The sequence below is a fragment of the Scleropages formosus genome, chromosome 15 (genome assembly GCF_900964775.1).
Source record: "Scleropages formosus chromosome 15, fSclFor1.1, whole genome shotgun sequence".
NCBI lineage: Eukaryota > Metazoa > Chordata > Actinopteri > Osteoglossiformes > Osteoglossidae > Scleropages > Scleropages formosus.
In genome coordinates, this window is record NC_041820.1 from 26,096,810 (window position 1) to 26,113,712 (window position 16,903).

Here is a 16,903-nt window from a genome sequence, read left to right on the forward strand (position 1 = left end):
ACACCCCCGCGCCCGAACCCGAAAAAAAAAAAAAATCTCCGCTGTGTGTAGACTGTAGCAGAAATGGGGGAAAAAATCCCAATATTAAATGAGTGAGAAGGTGCAAGCAAAGGAGGTAACACTTACCTGGTGTATGAGATTTGCCCCTAACTGTGCCGTTTGTCCCTCTGCGCTGACAGTAAAGACTCCTGAAGAAATCTGCGGGACACACACAGGAGAAATGTAACTCGACGTGTCCCGCGCTCCCGACGGGACGGACCGGGTCCGGGACGCGCGCGCGCGCACGGGACGCACCGGCACTTGGGTTCGCCGAGGCGGTTGAGGGCGGCGAGCGGCTCCGGTGGCCAATGGGAGAGACTCGCAGGCTCGAGAGCTCAGGTCTGCCGCTCTCTCGGGGAGCTCTGCTCTCCAACAAACCTCACCAGCAACTTTTTGACGCAAACTCCCCAGCCAATGGCAGCGAGGCACTGATTGACAGGGTACGAGGTGCCAGTCCCCCAGTCCGCTGCGAGAGGCGCATAAAACACGAAAGGCGGACCGAAAAAGCAGGAAGGAGCTATGGAGGTATGGACCCTGACACTGTCACAGTCATGTCACCTCTCAACGGACGAGCTTCACCATTTTATTTTATTTTATTTTATTTTATTTTTTTTTTATTTTATTAATAATTGCTGATAACCATAATAAGAGGAATAAGATTAATTGCTCTTGCAAGAATTTTAAATCATTTAAAATTAATTGATTCATGTTTTTTTTTTTGTAATTATTATCAAAGTTATGACTCTACAATTATTTAAATAAAGTGTAATATGTTTTAAGCGGTTAAGCAATTAAATGACGTAAAATGCTGAAAATGGTAGCACGTTATTGTTTTATTACCGTGGTCCGAGAGCTCACATTAAGCATGTCCAAAGGGAAGAACTGGGTTTTCTGCGAATGCAAAAAAAAAAAAAAAAAAGAGCGTTAGTTCAACAGTGATTTAAGATAAACAAGTGGTGCCCGACCTGCTCAGAGCAGAGTTAAACAGACACACACACACACACACACTGACACAGTATACACGATGACTGTGTGTATAATATACACCCCAGCACCATTCACACCAGTGAAATCCTTTTTCATTAGCTGAATATGTTTACCATTAATCGAGAACTTGTTTATTCTGAAGTGTAAAATACTTTCACTGAAAAAAACCCCTCATTTTTAAAATCAGATAATTGTGAATTTGGAGCTAGAATGACATATCAGAGCAACTAATACGACAGTATTTCCCCAGGTTTTAGAACAACAACAACAACAATAATAATAATAATAATAATAATAATAATAACAATAATAACAATAATACACAACCTTCATTTTAATACGCATTAACTGGTTTTATAAAATATGGAACCCCACTTAAAGTACCACAGGGTGAGTAATAAAATGTTTTGATTTTTGGGATATAAATGCCAGTGTAGTCTGTTAATTCATACTGGTCCTTCAGCAAAATATATATGGAACAAAACGATAATTTCACGTGAATTACAGTATTCCTTTATGTATCGCAGCACCATTGTGATGGTCTGAAAAATTATTCTTAAGGAAATAGTTTAAAATAAGTAACAATTTGCTTATTTCACCCCTAGTTTTAGTAGTATGGATACATTTCAAATGACAGCAGTTCTAGAAGCAGTGATACATTTTAAAGTACAGCGAGCAGCAATAATATAAAGCCTGTGCTGCGGAGAAACACACTGATGCCCTTTGATTCATAGAAAATATTCTCATCGTGCTCATACTTAACCTTTAGTTCCATTTAAACCCCAAATGAATCTATACCAAAACAATACAGGGAGGATTTTGTTACGGTTTGGTAAATGTACCCTCTTAAGAAGCTTTGAGAAAACCACACACACACACACACACACACACACACACACACACACACACACACACACACTTGCTCTTTCCTTTCTGCCTCGCATCCCTCTCTCTCCTCTCTCTCCCGCGAGCGCGCGCGCGCACACACACACTCGCACACACCACATACACACACACCTCACACAGATTTGAATATAGATTTAGGTTTTAAACCCAAAGCCAGAAACCGGAGCTTCAATCAATCTCCAGTCGCATCCCACTGGAAATCCGTGCACTCTGAGCTCTTCCATTTGCGCTCGCGCGTCCTATTATTTTGAGCAGCAAAAAAAAAAAAAAAAAAAAAAAAAAAAAAATTTCGGTTATTATCTTCAGCAGCAGCTGCTTTGACTCCGACGCGTCCCCTCCGCTGAGAGCGCGTTCGCGGGACGCGCCGCGTCTGTCTCGCGCGTTCGGGATGTGCAAAGTTTCCCCTCTCGGGACTCGTGTGAAGTGTGTCTCAAGTTTGTCATGGTGTGTGTGGGCACGGACGACGAGGTCTGGACGAGCTCGATCCACAGGCTGTCACGTCACACCCCCAGAGACAGAGGGATGCCGCCGAACACCACGGGTATGACTCTCATATTTTATACTACTGGTCATCGACAGTTATTAAGTCATCGCTCGTCTGCTCTGTAAGTGCTTTGCCTTTGTCTCTCGGCATATTTTGCACCCCCTCCCCCCCTGCTCCCCTCCGCCGCCGCCGCCGAAAATTGTACAGGTCAAGTTTTTTTTTTTTTTTTTTTAAATAGTAAAGAGAGTTGTATAGTTTTCTGTAGTAGGCTACCCTACTATTTTATACACTTTCCGCATTAAACTCACTCTGTCTTCCCGTGGACAAAACGATCCACAGAGTTTGAGGCTGCTCTCGTTTTATTTCGTCTGTGTTTCCATACTGTCATGTGCGGGGCTCCCGGAGCGCGCGCCCTCGCGCCCGATGAGCGCTCTTTCCCGCGCGCTATATGGAAAAGGCCGAGGATTAGCGAAGAAGCTAATTGCTGCCGGTGCTCTTTTCACAGGCTCATTTTGAGCGAGCCCTCAGTAAGGTCCTCGACCCCCCAACACACTCTCTCACACACACACACACACACACACACACACACACACACATATACGCGCGCGCGCACACACACAGAGCAGCAGCATTAACTAAACGTAATAGCAATAAGAATGGAAAAGACGGTAAAAAGCAGGTAAAAGCGGGATCGCGAAACTTGGCGAAAGTGCATACAGACCCTCAAATCTCACTTTGGAGTAAGAAGAGACTTAAAACAGTGTTTGCGTTTAAAAACTTTGCGACAAGTTGCGGTACAGGTACATTCCAGCCGTTTACCCGGCTCATTACCAGCAATAATATAAAGTGTAAAACTGCACTTTGGCTTCCATGCCGTGTGTTCAATTGTATATGAACGTTTAGATTACTGTACTGTGCTGTTTACACGTGGCAAAACAGCGTAAAGTTGCGGTGTTTTACTTACCCCAAAGGAAATGTTTCGATCGATTAAACTTGACAGGGCATTTTTGTTATATTATCATGAGGGACGCAACCTTAAATGTATGCGCGCGTTACCGCAGTCAGCAGCGCTGTTTGCGCGTTTTGCTGGCGCTTTCGGTTTGGAGTGATAAATAATTCATTTTTAAACGGCACACCGCCTGGGGGAATGTGCGCGGAGAGAGGGGCAGGGGTGTGGAAGGAGAACTCGCGCTTCTCTCGAGCTCGAGCTCGCGCCCGCGGCGATGAGCGCTCCCGCGGACGGGCGGTCGGACGGCCCGCGCGCGCTCCGAACGAGGGGCTCCAGCGCGCGAGCGCGGAGTCGTGGGATCGCGGTCCCCACCTCGAGTCGGCGTGTGTCGGCAACTCGCAGCGCGCTCCAGAACTTTCCATGTTCTGTAGTTGCATAGTTGTGTGTGTGTGTGAGACACTCTCCTAACTGGGGGTCGTCGTCTTCTTCACCTCTCCTTGATCTTGCACCGACACCTATTAGACCCTTTTTATTTCAGCAAAATGCAGAACGGGAGACCGTTAAATGCCCAAGTCAAGTGTTCATCTGAAAACGCCGAGCAACGTTGCGGGCACCACTTTTAATTCCGTTTCTGCATTTTTGTAACTTTTTCACTCTTTTTGTGTTCCTACTGCACAATAAATCAGCAGCAGCAGCAGCAGCCTGTTCTCTGTAACAATGACATCTTCGAGATTCCGAGCTATTCGACTAATTGTGAACAAATAGCACCTGAAGTCTTTGCGGTGGAGATTACTGCTCCCTGGAGAGACCCTGAAAGGAGGAGGCACTGGAGGGTCCCCAGGCTGGGAGATGGAGGCACCTGCGCGCCCCTCAAAATATTTCCAGTGGAAAAAAAAAAAAAAAAAATCTGCACCGTCGCCGCTCCCGCCAAGTGCCCTTAAAAGGAGGTCTTGAGGAACATGTCTGAGCTCTAAGAGTTCCCTCGGGCCTCTTGTTCAACATCTACAGCCTGTAACGAGCTCCAACATATCAAAATCAACAAAACGCACCAATTCTGTCCAATTTCTGAGAGCATTTTTGGTGCGCGTTCCTTTCATAGATTTTTATACTTACTGCGTGACCTTATGACCGACGATCACCCTGAGTAGCCTAAATATTTGTGTGCTCGCGGTGGGAAAAACTGTGGCTTTATTTTCAATGTTTATTCCTTGACATGAGTTCGGATCTCAGTCATGAAATAATGCCACGGAATTTAAATATATGTAAACACAGCTCAAAATGCCCTCGGTGTTTGCGCGACTTTTCCTTCCATTAATATTTGCTGTTGTGAAGAAAATTAATTGAATCAGTGGATTGAGAGAAATGTTTCCCGCGTGGCGCGCAGCCGTTCATTCTATTGCATCTGTGCCGATTGTCATTAATACTGTCCCTTTATAACTCATCTTTCGACAAAAGAGTGCGCGTGGGGAACATGGTTACATTATTATCGTGATAGTATTAATGGAACTGACTGGACTGACATCTCTTTGATACCAGAACTAAAAAATTAAAGTTTTTTACATGAAATGTTGTAAAAATGAGCCTTTGAAACATTTCTTAGTTATTACTTTAACGTTTATTGGTGATTAGAATTCTGTCATGAACACTTTAGCAAATGTTTATAAAGTCTTTTGAAAATTAAAACAATTACTATCGAAGTATTACGGTTTCACAGCAAAAAGCATTAAAATTGAAAATTATTCATATTGCGGGCTGGTCTTTTCGGATGTGATCCAAAGTAATCATCTAGATTAATCAATATTATGTTAAAATCAAAAAGGGCTCATGAATGACAAAGAATTTTCATTCAAATGATGACCGGTGTAAAAAAATGTAGCCTCAGTGCCCAGGGCTGATATATTTCCTTTAATGTCCACAGATTATTATGTCATTTTCATAATGCAAATGGGGGCGGTGAGGAGCTGCGGGGAATCATGGGCCCGTCTTTTTAAAGTTTTAGTCGATTTGTTTAAAAGTGTCCAAGATTCCTCGTTAATATTTAAAAAAAAAAAAAAAAAAACGCTCAATCTCACTTTCCAGAAACCTTTGAATCAGCGGGCCAATGATCTGTGCACTGCATTTATCTCCTCTGCAATATCGCATCTTGCATCTGATGCTGACATATCAGTGTTAATGACCAGAGGTAAACATGGAACTTATCTTTATTACAAAAATACATGCAGTGCCGGTGGCATAATTTAGATTTCAAACAGGCAAGTGATGAATGTGGAGCCAGCAGTCACAGGTTAGGAAAGGCTAGTAAAGTCCCTGCAAAAGTTTAAGGGATATATTACCAATGTTCACTATAATTAATTAGTTTCAAGTGGGTGACACACACACACACAGAAAAACAAAACACTTGAAAGTTCACAAGTATTTATATGCTGTAGAGCCAGAAAAAGAGACACTGTAGACCATACACACATTTCACAAAACATCATCTCTGTGAGCTGCTTTTCAGCTGCTGGCAGGAACAGTGTATGTAAAACAATGACAAATATCTTCTGTGAAATTTCAGTGTTATGTAACTCTAAGATGCCTATAATTTAGTTTTCTCTCTTTAACTTAAAAACTGCATGGTGTTGGAGTAAAAATTCATATACTTTGTGTGTCATTGGTAAATGTCATCTTTGCAATATGATCAAGTTTAAGGGCTTTTATTTAAAAATCATTCTTAACACGGTTCATTTATTTATGACAATGTTTTAAGGTTATGTTTACAACAAAACTTCTGTCCTTGCATAGGACTGCAAGAATATAAAAATAGAGAATTGAGAAGTTGTATATCACATTTTTTCCTTTTCTTTCTTTTTTCTTTTCTGTCCTACAGCTGAAGATACTGAATGTGTCCGCCTTCCATGGGCACGAGGGAATGAACATGAATTTAACAACACTAAGAGCATCCTGGGAACCCCGCTGCATCATAAGGGATGCAGTCAGATCACAAACTAGGCATGAAACCTTGCACTCTGTATGCAGTGGCTAAAAGGGTAAAATAACTTCATGGTTTCCAGTTCAGGTGTCTCTCTCATATATATATTTATTTTTTTCTTTAGATGTGATTGGCCAAGCAACACAATAATTGATGAAAGTAAAAGTTCCAGCACAGAAAACATGCATTGTAGCAGAGCTCAACGCACAACCGGATGCTGGGCTGTTCTTAAGGTACTGAACCTGAGCGTCACTGTAACACTAGTGATTAAGCTGGAAAAAAACAGAACAGCTGATTATGAAATTAGGGAAAAAAATACACTGCGGTATATTTTTCCCATGCACTAATGCTCAGTGCTTGCATTACAATTTCACTGTTTTGGACCAGTTAAGAGGAGCTCATCCCTTCATTTGCATAGACATGCATACTGCCTATCCATGCCTTGGTCACAGTAACCCGTAGTACTACTAAGGTAATGAACTGACGAATGAGACCCAACGTGGAACAGGTATGTTGCGGACAGGTGTAATAGCGCTTACAGACACAGCTGTCTTTGCCATTCCTAACGCTGTTATTTCCCATGCTGATTAACGGCCTTTATTAAAAATTCCAAAAAAAAAAAACACACTCACTGGCAGTTATAGTCTGCCTCTATTTCGCCCTTTTCTGTATGAGGACTGACCTTTAGGCTGGACATGTCCACATATGGAAAAAAACGACGGATGGCATGAAAAACGGCGCAAGGTTTCACTGAGCGTGTGGCAGCCTCTCTATGCTTGTGTGCAGGCTTTTATTTCCTGTCCATTAATATGTCATCCTTATTAATCACTACTGTAATGTTTGCACAGGGGCTCTGACACAAACAAATGGACTCAATTAAACATCCCGCCCCCTCGGAGACATCGTCATGCGAAGGCCGGAGGAACCTCTGCTTCTCTGGCATGGACAAACAGGGAAAGCAGGAGCACAGTGCACCAGGAATCTCAAGGTGAATTGAAACAGGACAATAAAACAACAGCCTGTCTATCATCCTGGTGCAGGGATTGCATAGTCAGCACCTGCAACCTCTTGTTTTCCACGATGTGCATGTGATACAGTGTAGTTTTGCGCTTCTGCCCTTTTGCAGGTGTGTGTAGGATTTTCAGCACACACTGAGAGGAACACAGGCCTGATGTGTTTTCCAGCAGCACCCGCACCAAGATCAAGGGAGCTGATCGGTGAACATTACTGCACGGTTAGCACATATTTGGTGTGTGTATCATATGAAATATGGCACACATGGGACTGAAATGCAGTCTTGCAAAGATGTTTCCGTAATCTAAGTTTGAAACTGTAAAACTCGTGTGGAACAAAAAATAAAGATGGTTTAAATGCTAACAGTATTTGCCTAGTTTATTATATTAGTGAAAATGTCCTGCTGAAAGCAGCCATTCGTTTGGAACGGTGAAGACCTTCGGCGGGAGTTGCGGAACCATTTTCCCATTAAGGCTGTGAAGAACTATTTCTCCATAATTACAATTTTAAACTGTACGATTAGTAAATCATACACTGGTTCTCCCAGTCCCATTTGTTGAGAAATGGGGCAATTTGGCTGCACAAAACACGTATTTGAAGGCCGAAGAGGAGAAGTGTGGTTGTATCCGGAAACGGGCTCAAAATGTTAACACGTAATAAATTCCCGGAGCGCGTTCCCAGGGGATTCAAGTCATCTGTTTAAATGTATCTGTTGGCAGCCTTTTTATTCCCACATCCCTCGGTATTAACCACACGCGCGCGAGGCCGTTCCCCCGGAGCTCGCGGGCCGGGGTGTCAGCACGCGGAAGGAACGCGGGGGGGGGGGGGAGAAGGGGCGCGAGCGTGGCCGCGCGGCGAAGGTGTTCCCTCGCGGTGCTAAAAGCTGCCCTGCAGACGGGCCCTCTCCGTCAGCGAGTTCAAAGGCACGGAGACTCACTGTGGAGGATTTGTTCAGGCTTATTAGGTAACGCCTGATTTGAATTGGATTCTGGGAAGCATTCATAACACCTCTGAAAACGCCACATTGTACGACTGTGTGTATAATCCCCGTAATAACTTTAGAAATGGGCGCAGTCCGCGCGGATGGGACTCCTCACGTTTCCCCGCGCGCGCTTTCTTCCCGCCTTCCCTCCCTTCTCGAGCGCCGAAGGATTTGTCAGATACAAATCATTCCGTTAAACTGTGCATTGAATTTGTTGTTGTTTTTTTCCCCCCTTCGTAACCGAGATGTTCCTTTCCGAACACAAGAAGAAGAAACATTTTTAAAAATGAACTCACTCTACTTCTACTCCTTTGGCCGCTGACAACAACAGTACTCGACAAGGAGCAGCCAATTTTCGCCTCTTTACACTTACTTTACCTCAGCAAACGCGAGCTTTCATACTAATTTCAGCTCTTCGGCGAACACAGGCGACGCTGCGCCGCACCGAAGCCGCTCTTGTCCGCGCTCCAGACCACACTCGGCTCTGACTGACACCTTGGCGCCGCCCGCGGCTCCCTGCGTCTCCCTCTCAAACGCGCTCCCTGTCAGTCCTGACACTGCCAATTCCTCTCACTTCTTTAATTTCATTTTTCCCTCTGTGCCGACGTTTTGCCAGGCGGGACTCCCCTGTGACATTTGGATGTTCTTGCTGTGCTCGGAGACGCGGGCCGTGTGTGCGGCGCTCCCAAGCCGCGGGCCCGTCCGTCACGCAGCCCCTCCCCGGCAATTAGAAGAGTAAACAGGGCGGCGCGGCGGGGCGAGGCGAGGCGAGGCGAGGCGAGGCGAGGGGGCGGGGCCAGAGCGCGGGACGGGGGGCGGGGCCAGAGCGCGGGCCGGGAGATCGCGGCGCAGCGGAGACAGAGACATCATCGCTCTCCTCTGCTATGTCCGCAGCTCCATCTCCATCTCGGCGGCTGCGGTGACTGAGCGGGTGCCAGCGTGTCATAAATCATCCATGTACAGGAGGGGAGCCACTTGGGGTCTGTGACAGAGACGTCCGGCGCTCTGTTATGATTTAATCTCAGCGATTTCCACGGTGCTCCTCACCCAGATCTCAACGGAACAATTTAATGGCTTCGTTCGTCCCAACTGTATAGACGAACTCTTGCATTTCATGCTGAATCATGAAATGCGCAGGTCACAGAGTGTAATCAATAATGCCCTTTAAAGACAGAACTGTAAACTGAGCAAGAAACAGTGACAGTCCCAACAGCGACTGCTCGCTCACGTGCTGCGAAAGCCACGCTGCAGTCACCTGTCTGCCATGTGTGGCGTCCTCCTGGGCGTCAGTCACTAAACACACACACACAACACCCGTGTGCTCAGGCTCATACTGCCAATCCCCACACTTAGCTAAAAATCTTTAGAAATTATGTTACGGAGCCTTGTTGCCTCTTGGCATTTTTCTTGCCATGCTCCTGTCTCCTTTCGGTGACACCATCATCTTTGCTCCTACCCCAGCCCCCTCCGTCGCTCCCCGACTCCTCTCACCTCTCTTCTGTCCTCCCTGGTTGCCGCGGGGATGGGGCAGCACGCAGTGGAATGCGGTGCCGGCTGGAGCCGCAGACTGGGGGCCGGGCCGGAGGGGATGGCTGCCGCGTTCGGAGCAGGCGGGAAGGCTGGCTGCGGGAATGTGGAGCCGGCGTGGGGCAGGAATTCACGGGGCTGCCAGGGAAATGCCACGCAAGGGGCAAAGAGGAGAGAGAGGGGGAATGGAAAGATCGGGTGGGGTTGGAAAGATGGACTAAAACGCGGCCTGTCCGTTTTCACTCTCAGTTGATGCTGCCTGGTGCTGCAGGAGCAAAGAATGTCTGCATCTGAAGAATGTCTGCTTCAAGTGGGCAGTCCTCTCCACTCATAGGGAGCCAGTGGTCCTCGTGTCAACTGACGGGGCTGCAAGACCAGAGGTCACCTTCCCAGCATACCCCCGAATTGGTCCAAGGGCCTCACGAACACAAACCATGGTCCCCCTGGTCTCTGCTCCAGCTGTTACACGAAACTTCATCTTGAAATGTGTCTGATGTGCTTTTTTCAACTGTAACCACTTACAGAGAAGCTTGCAACGTTTGATCGAGGGGAGGGGAGGCGGAAGGTAAGCCAGCAGCATCCAGCATGAGGCCACGGCGCCACTGAACAACGGCGACAAGCTCCCGAAGCCCACGAGTGTCATGGCGAGGCGGTGCAGTCTCTTTGTGGTGAGACACAGGCGCAGATGGGTCGGATGTGTCCGAACCTCCGCCCCCCCGGCCCAGCGCGCGGTGGCACTGGTGGGAATAGCACAGCGTGAGAACCTGGGTCTGGGGCCGGAGCAGAAAGACTGCCGGCAGGGCGAGCGGTTGGGGGCAGAGGGAGGCCAGTCCCCGACAAGCTGCACAGCCCTTTGAAATCCCTGCATAGGGGCACAGGCCCAGGAGCGGATGCTGCCCATGTGTGAGTGTGTCTGTGTGTGTCGTGCGCGTTTCGCACTGCAGAGTGGCCTAGAGCTTGGCCGTAGCCTCGGCCGCTGTGCCGCGTCAGCGTTCGGCCCTGCCTTACGCCTTCCGCGGCCGTCTGGTGCCCTCGATCAGGTTATAGCCCAAGCTCTGAGACGGCCACCAGCAGAAGCAGACTCGTACAGGCCTCCTCTCCCCTTTCTTTAATAGACCTGAACCTCTGTTGAAAACAGTGGTGTGGAAAGTGCTTTGTGCAATTACCACATTTCCTTTGAAGCCTCTCGATTAAGATTCTGGGTAAAAGGAGGTGAGCAGGCAGAGGCTCTCCTTGCTAGGCTCAGACCCCTACATAGAGCCCAGTTGCGTCTGCAGTGCAAGATAACCCCCTGATGCCGTACCCCCTGACCCCCTGGGGCTTTGGCACTCCCCCCCAACTCTTCATCAGACCTCCCTTCCTCTAGGGGCCATGCAGGTTTACATGTCCCCATGGCAACTGCAGCAGGCCCGAATGAGTCGTCACAATGTGAGCGGGCAGTGTGCCAGGCGCTGTGGATCTTGGATGAATGACAGCTTTTCTGGGAATTCTGCCCCACAGACTGCATCTCCTCTCCCATCTCAATCTTCTGCTGTCCCAGAAAGGCAACTGTGCGATCCAAGTGCCGGGTGTGGGACCGCGCTCACCGGGCCCTCTTGCTGGGCCCGTCTCTCAGCGTAACAGTGAAGAGGCTGCTGCTGCATGTACGTACGTGCCGGAACAACTCGGCGTTCCGGCCTTTCGTGCAAAACGCCCACATCGTACACTCATCATACATATTCCTCCTGATTGACTGAATCCTCTGCATTTTGTTGTACTTTTTATAAGTCCGCCAGCATTCGGTCTTCATTCGTTGCCGCATTTGAATTTATTCATTTAGCAGACGCTTTTCTCCGAAGCGACGTACATCTCATAGAAAATACGTGTTCATTACATTAGCAGAAAGAGAGCCTTAGATGCAGACGTGCGAATCTTAAGTGCACTTATTTTCTTTCCACCATATAAACTTTGAATTTACTTCCTAGTAATTTTTTTAAAATATATATAACCATTGACGTACAATACAGGAGTAGCTGTGTAAAGGTTTATCCCGGCATGAACGTAAAGTTATAGTGCATGAATATTTACACCTTACATGAACTTAAGAGATCATGGTTGAAGTAAGTCTGGAAGAGGTGAGTTTTGAGACTCTTTTTAAATATGGACAAGGATTCAGCAGTTCTGAAGGAGAGGGGGAGGTCGTTCCACCACACCTGAGAACCTCCATGCTTCATCTTTCATGCGTGGGACCACCAAACGGACAGATGTGGAAGAGCGTAGCCGTCTGGTTGGGGTGTAGCAGTTGATCAGGACTTGTGGATATCTGGGAACACTTCCATGGATGTATTTGTAGGCCATAACCAGGGTCTTGAATTTGATCCGGGCAGCTATAGGAAGCCAGTGCAGAGAACTTGGGCAGCAGCATTCTCTGTCAGCTGTGTTCATAGACGGCCTTTCGGGCGCGTGATATTGCAGTCCGAATGCATTGCGTGTTTTTACGGAACCCGTTCGACGAAGGCGACTCAGGAGACAGGATCCAAAGCGCTGGCCGCACACTTGTGATGGTTGCGCCGAAGCAACACTAAGCGCGGGCAAACACAAGTAGTTCAATGACACCGTGTGAGCGTGCCTCAAGTCGGCCCTCTCCACCGCACGAGCTCCTGCGGCGACGTCCATACCAGGCTGTGTTTACCGCGAGAAGATATGAGCCGTTTGTTTTGACACTCTTGTTCCTGACCGTCAACAGCACAGATTTCCTTGACTGGTGTTTGGAGTAGGGTTGCGCTGCACTGCCATGTGGTATATTTGCTGATAACAGGATTTAGCCGAATTGCGCGTTGCCAGTAGAGAAAGGTTAATTGTGAGCGTCGCTTGAAAAATGGGAACATGCTATAATTATTAGCCAAAGTCACTTTATTATTTAGTCATGCTAATTAGGCATAAAGTGGGCCTGTTTCTTTTGAGTTGCAACTTCAATTGCGTGTCAAATTGCATTAAATTCCCTTTAGCTTTGACATCCATTCATCTTCATACCAAAGCAATGTCTTGTAGATGTCCTTAGTCTACATGTCTTCACTTTAAGATTGGCTCTCTTCTTCCGGTCAGCACTTTAAAAAAGCGTTGCTGCTGTTTAGATTTTTCACGAGCGACGTCCCTCTTAGACCTGTTATTCTTTCACCAACTTTCTGGGCATCGCGAACTTCACTGATGACAGTTCTGTAGTGCATATGCGGTATAAAATACATACATTCAGTACAGTGTGCGCAGGTAAGTATTTGTATGGGTGTCACGGCAGTACAGCGAGTAGTGCTGCTGTCTCACAGCGCCTTAGTGGTGCGAGAAGATGTGGGTTCGATCCCCTCTCAGTCTGTGTGGAGTTTGCATGTTCTCCTCATGTCTGGGTGCTCTGGTTTCCTCCCACATTCCAAAGACATGCTGCTCAGGTTCACCCACAGTGTGTGAGTGACAGAGAGTGTGTGTGCATTCCACTGATGTATTGATGAGTGACCCAGTGTAAGTCACTGGTGAATAAGGGGTGTGGGCTGATGACACAACACAGAGTTCACTGGAAGTCACTTTGGAGAAGAGCATCTGCTAAATAAATACATCCTAATGTATGCGACTGGATGACTTTGCATTCTGTGAACAAGAAACTGCTATTTCGCAGACTTGGGTTGGACTGAACTGAGACAAATAACGGGAGTCCTGTTGGCAGCGATGAGGAACTTTGTGTTTATCGCACTTTGGAGCGAACTGGCTGAGCAGATACTGTGTCCCAGGCGACGCGGCGCTGCCTGGAGTCGCGTATGTGTAGGTGAGGACAGGGCGTTCGCTGGCGAACGTGCAGGGCAAAGAGATGGCAGGACCAGATTGCGATTCCGTGTTGCCGAGTCGCACTCCCGTCAGATCTCCCTGCTCACAGGCGAACCCCAATCTACTTACACTGCCGTCGGGGCGCAAATTAATTTGGCCGCTTGGAAGGCGACCAAGGCTACGGCAGCGATGTAGAGGCTGAACGCTCAGGTCGGATGGTGGGAGGCCGAGATGGCCCCGTAGTCCGCTCCCACCCCCACCTCGCCCTGCCCCCCACCACACACACACATACACCAGAAAATGCGTCGAGGACCTGGGTGGGAGGTACTGAGGCACTAAATGGGTCTCCTTTATTTCAGCGGGGGCAGGTGGGGGCTGAAATGAGGTGGGAGGGGCCAGAGGACACAGCTCAATGTGCTTGTCCTGCTATGACGACAAGTCGGCTGGGCCACTACCGCGCCTCCAGACCCCCCTCCTAGCCCCCCCCCCCCACCTCAAATATCCCCCCTCCCGCAGGACAGCAGTGGTGGTGCCTGGCATTTAATCTCCTCTTTGGCCGACTGCAGATTCTTTCACTGCTTTGCACTGTGTACCTGCTCATCCCCAGGCCTCGTTGACCAGGAGGCCCTTGATCAGTGAAGCAGCAGAGATTGATCTTGTCACGCTTACCAATGTGATCAGATTGCCTGAAATAAAAGGAGGTGTGTGTGTGTGTGTGTGTGTCTGTGTGTGTGCGTGCGCGCATGTCACGGCGGGGGGGGATGTGCCAAGCAAATCTCCTCCTCGCCGTTGGTTACCGTGACTTTGGACATTTCTGCAGACAGGACCTGGCGGCGCTGATGGCTGACCGGGTGGGGGCTGGGGTTGTTCGGTGGGGGAAAGGGAGAAGGAGGGTCATCTTATTCCTGCTAGCATGTCGTTAACCTCCCGTGGTTCTGGGGAGAAACCAGGCCGCTGTGCACACTTAAGCCACGGCATTCGTTTGTGGGGTTCCCGGGGTGAGCCAGACCCCCTCGCGGGCGAAGGGGATGGGGGCAAACAGCTGGTGGCTCGTGAGTCGGCCAGTGGGAAGGAGGAGGGTCGGGACAAGGGGGAGTAAGCAAAAACACAAACTGGGGGCCCCCCACAGTGTCCCAGCATTCTGCTTGAGCTCCTGCCCTATCTAGTGAGCCCTCGTGGCATTCATATGCGTACGTGAGCAGCCCATCACCCACCACGCGCCGCCGAAACGTATTACACTACCCCCACGATCACCGCTTCCCACTCTGACTCGTCCATGTTACTTTGCTCCCGAAGCCGTATGTGAGTTATTCTACTGGATTGCAAAATGCCAAAGTTTAGATTTTGGTCTGTGCTGATTAAAGAAAACTCAAGTGTGGGGAAATCACATGTTCCACACGTGCCACGTACACTAGGAGAACCAAAGACATGACTGAGAACGAGACGAACTTTGTCCTTCTCCACCAAGTTTCCTTAATATGTGCCTTATGAACACGACATCGCTGCGGACAGCAGTGTTTTGCACCTCGCGCAGATATCGATAAATGCACTTTATCCTCTTGAAACGCATCCCATTGTCAGTCATGAGCTTAAAATGGCCATTCGGATGTGCAGAACCCGACACATAATGAAGCAATTAGCTCATTTGAGGCCAAAGATAATCAGTCCACAATGTAAACACCCTCGGCAGCAGAAGTTGCTAAGAGTATGTGAGTGTGATTAGAGAGGCAGTCTGGGGTGGGGTTCGAGAGAAACGCGAGACACGACTTGTTCCCTTGTAATTTAACACCTGGATCCTCCTTCATCGGCACTTTGTTTGAGGGGCATCATATGTAAAAGGACTCAACATCCCTTAGAAAAGCTACATATCTGCACAGACGGTACATTTGGGTGTGTTTCTTGCATTTGATCACTGCTGGGTGACAAAATACATTACGTCACTCGTGCAGCACCGGTCCTTTGAAAGAGGAGACCGTTGTTGCGTAACTTAGATGTTGCTTAGATTCCAAAATGTTCTGTGATTAATTTACACCCCAACCAGCCTGCTACGCTCTTCCACGCCTGCTCGCTTGGTGGTCTCACGCACGAAAGGTGAAGCACAAAGGTTCCCGGTTCTGGCTCCGTTGCGGTGGAACGACCTCCCCCTCTCCCTCAGAGCTGCTGAATCTTTGTCCATATTTAAAAAGGGTCTTAAAACTAACCTCTTCCAGACTCACTTCACCCATGATCCCTTAAGTTCATTTAAGGTGTAAATGTTCATGCACTATAACTTTAAGATGATGCCCAGATAAACCTTTACGCAGCTACTCCTGTAATGTACGTAAATAGTTATATGTATAGGGGGGTGTGGAGGCACAGTGGGTTTGGCCAGGTCCCGGTCTCTGGGGGGCCTGGGGTTCGAGTCCCGCTTGGGGAGCCTTGCAGCAGACTGGCATCCTGCCCTGGGTGTGTCCCTGGCCCCACGCCTGCGTTGCCCACATTAGGTCCGGTGTGCTGTGATCCCGCTTGGGACAAGTGGTTTCAGCCAGTTTGTGTGTCTAAATGTATCTCAAAAAATTATTACTTGAAAGGTGATCAGGAATCATGGTTAGAGAAGCTTTGTGATTGATGATAATTTTTAATGATGAACTTTGGTTCGTACGGTGGAAAGAAACTAACTGCAACACAGTATTTTCTATGAGATGTGCGTCGCTTTGGAGAAAAGCGTCTGATAAACGAATACATGCAAATGTAAATTTCTTGTACACTTTTTACATAAATAAAAAGACTTTATAGTTATGCAAACCTTCGGTGAGTCTTAAGTAAAAGGAGACCAAAAATATATTAGCAGCATTCGAAGTACAGCAAAAAGTCATTGATGGATTTATTGAAAGTTTCAGAAGTGCTTTGACTCCCCTCATGATGAATCACAGTTCTTTTTCCCCACTGACAAATTTTGTTGATGTTGAACTAGTTTAACCTACAGGCTGTTTGTCTGGATGTTAATATTCTGGGAGAAATTTGTTAACTGTATGATTGTTGGCAGCATGTCATCTCGGTACGTTTTTTATGGAAAGGTCAACGGTGAAGTCGTTGGCAGATGCGAACCGTTAAATCACAGCGTTAAAGACAGACAATCACGCAATATACAGCGTTCGAAATAAAGTTTCAAGATCGATTAAAAGTGCATCCTCCTTATCTACAGCTGTAAAGCGTGCAAATAATGTCTTTTTTTTTACCACTATTTTACCGGTTACTGCGGAGGTTATGTTC

General features: G+C 47.7%; 1 long non-coding RNA gene across 1 annotated transcript; it reads left to right on the plus strand.

Moving 5' to 3' along the window:
* Positions 1-6,478: 6,478 nt before the first annotated feature.
* LOC108941434 (uncharacterized) lies at positions 6,479-7,544 on the plus strand. The gene is made up of 3 exons (XR_001966630.1): positions 6,479-6,569; positions 7,185-7,324; positions 7,463-7,544. It is a non-coding gene; the product is annotated as an uncharacterized LOC108941434 (long non-coding RNA).
* The last annotated feature ends 9,359 nt before the right edge of the window (positions 7,545-16,903 follow it).